At 38.6% G+C, this 3,113-nt stretch overlaps 1 protein-coding gene across 1 annotated transcript in view; it reads right to left on the bottom strand.

The window, feature by feature from the left end:
• ptar1 (protein prenyltransferase alpha subunit repeat containing 1) overlaps positions 1 to 2,387 on the bottom strand; it is a 109,392-nt gene extending 107,005 nt beyond the window's left edge. Inside the window, exon 1 of the mRNA XM_037680783.1 lies at positions 2,325 to 2,387. The gene's annotated coding sequence lies outside the window, so the exon portion shown is untranslated. The remainder of the gene's footprint in view (positions 1 to 2,324) is intronic.
• Between the last annotated feature and the right edge of the window lie 726 nt (positions 2,388 to 3,113).

The raw sequence follows: 3,113 nt of genomic DNA on the forward strand, positions 1-3,113 counted from the left end.
ATCGGGCTGCTGACAAGAATCCAGGATAAAGTGAAAGGAAAACCTCGACCAGGATGTTACTTTTCATCCATCAGGAACCACTGTAAGTCATACTTTGTGTGGGAAACTGTTAATTGTGTGTGAATTATTAAAAAAAGTGAAAGACAAAAACGTGTGAATTATTGTGCAGGTACTCTATTGTGATGCTGCACAGAGGAGCTGCAGGAGGAGGACGTCTGCTTCCATTCCCAACCAGCTGACCTGTCATCAACTTTAGATCCTGTAGTTGTAAAAAGTTTAGTGAGGAGTTTGTGGAGGTGAGCCGACACTTTATTTAGACTTTTCTCCTGTATTCCATGAGCATAGTGAGGTTTGGTTCATGTGATTTTTCTTCAGGTAAGAGAAAATACAGTGGTTTGTTTTGTTTGTTGTTTGGGCCTGAAGTTGGTAAGACTCCACAAAGTCAATCATGTCACTATTGTAAATAAAATCACTGTTCTATCATATAATCTGACTTAGTGGCTGCTTGAGTGGTGCAGAAGGTGGAATCAAACATAATTAATTGTGTCCTGGCAGCTGTTATTGAGCTGGGGTGTAACATCACACAAACACTCCATCCATCTGTTCCCGGCCCTTCACTCCAATTTTAGAACTCAGTGTGGCCCACGAGTCTAAAAGTTTAACCACCCCTGGTCTAGACTAGGAATGAGTTACCTCTGCTCGTCAGGCAGGCCCCCTCCCTCACAGTTTTTAAATCCTGCTTAAAAACCTACTACTATTCCCTGGCTTTCAACAATGTTGTTGAATCTGTTGCTGAACCTGTATGCATCACACTGTGCTAATCATTATGTTATTATCCGCTATTATTTTGTTTCTATATTTTGATTTTACGTTATTTTATGTGTTGCTGTGTGCTTTACTTGTTTGTTTCTGTTTGTACAGCACTTTGGTTGGCCTTGTCGCTGTTTAAAGTGCTCTATAAATAAAATGGTATGGTATAGTAAAGACAAAAAGGACTGGACTGCTGCTGAGTGGTCCAAAGTTATGTTCTCTGATGAAAGGTCTCAGAGTCTGGAGGAAGAGAGGAGAGGCACAGAATCCATGTTGCTGGAGGTCCAGTGTCAAGTTTCCACAGTCACTGATGGTTTGGGTCCATGTCATCTGCTGGTGTTAGTCCACTGTTTTCTCAGGTCCAAGGTCAACGCAGTCGTCTACCAGGAAATTTTAGAGAACTTTATGCTTCCTGCTGCTGACCAACTTTATGAACATGCAGGTCTCATTTTCCAACAGGACTTGGCACCTGCACATAGTGCCAAAGCTACCAGTACCTGGTTTAAGGACCATGGTATACCTGTTCTTAACTGGCCAGCAAACTCTCCTGACCTTAACCCCATAGAAAATCTGGGGGGTACTGTTAAGGGGAAAATGCGATACGTCAGATCCAACAATTCAGAAGAGTTGAAGGCCACTATCAGAGCAACCTGGACTCTCAGAACACCTGAGTAGAGCCACAGACTGATCGACTCCATGTCACGCCACATTGCTGCAGTAATCCAGGCAAAAAGAGCAACAACTAAGTGTTGATGCTTTACATGCTCATACTTTTCATGTTCATACTTTTCATGTTCATACTTTTCAGTTGGCCAACATTTTTAAAAATCCTTTTTTTTTTAAATTGGTCTTAAGTAATGTTCTAATTTTCTGAGATACTAAATTTGTGGTTTTCATTAGTTGTCAATTATAATCATCAACATTAAAAGAAATAAACAATTAAAATTTATCAGGCTGTGTGTAATGAATGAATATAATATACAAGTTTCACTTTTTGAATGGAATTATTGAAATAAATCAACTTTTTCATGATACTCTCATTTTATGACCAGCACCTGTAAATAAACTTAATTGAATTGAAATTAATTGCGAGAAGCTGGTAGGACACCCAAAATGTTTAATCCAAGTTATATAGTTTAAAGGTAATGAAAATAAACTACAGGTATGTAATAATACTAAAATACTGAACTTGTGACTTTGAAGTAATAGAAAAATCTACATAGTTATTTCTAATTATTCAGACGTTAATAAATAGAAATAAATTTGAGAACCTTAACTGACATAAAATAGGAAAATTTTGTCTGATTTAACGTCAGACAGTGGAAAAACATGTTTTATACAGCACTTATAAACGTGGTTTCATCTGCAATAAAACCACTTTTTATTACAGAAAACATGAAACTCAAAAATAAAATCAAAAAGAACAAAATTGGGGGAAATAATGAATTGAAATTTGGACAAAAATAAAATGGATTTAATAAGACCCTAGATATTTGTGCTCTTCCTGTTTGTACCTGACATTCCACGCAGTGGTGAGGTCTGGATTGAGCAGCAACAGAGTGCAAGTGATATCCACTAAAGCTGTGGGACACAAAAACACAAACTGTTAGCTTTGTACTCTGTCAGAGGTAGAACTCCATGGACATCTATATGCCTTTTTTACTATGCTGAATTACTGTAATTGCCGGTCTATAGAGTGCATGCGAATATAAGCCACACAAACTAAATTTAAAAAATAAAACAAATTTGTACATATATAAGCTGCATGGGTTCACGTTGTAACATGAGTGGCAAAGCACGCTTATGTGAGAAATGCGTAGCTCTTGTTGTAGATCAAGATTCAACCACCAGAGGAAGTTCACAGACTTGATTTTGGTTTTAAACACAACACAGAGTGAATCCCACACTTCTCCGTGGCAACTACCTCCCTCACTCATGGTTATTCTACTGAATGGCCTAACACAAAGTAACACATTTTTCTTCTTCTTTCGGCTTTTCCCTCTTTAGAGGTCACCACAGCGAGTCATCCTCCTCCATTTCACTTTGTCCTCTGCATCCTTTGTCCTCACTCCAACTACCTTCATGTCCTCTGTAACTGCATCCATATATCTCCTCTATGGCCTTCCTCGTTGTCCATTTCCTGGCAGCTACATTTCTAACACTCTTCTACCAACATACCCACGGTCCCTCCTCTGGACATGTCCAAACCATCTCAGTCTGGCCTCTATAACTTTATCTCCCAGTTGTTCAACCTGTGCTGTACCTTTGATAATCTCATTCCTAATCTTATCCATCCTTGTCAC

Source organism: Nematolebias whitei, chromosome 8 (genome assembly GCF_014905685.2).
Source record: "Nematolebias whitei isolate Nwh7 chromosome 8, NemWhi1, whole genome shotgun sequence".
NCBI lineage: Eukaryota > Metazoa > Chordata > Actinopteri > Cyprinodontiformes > Rivulidae > Nematolebias > Nematolebias whitei.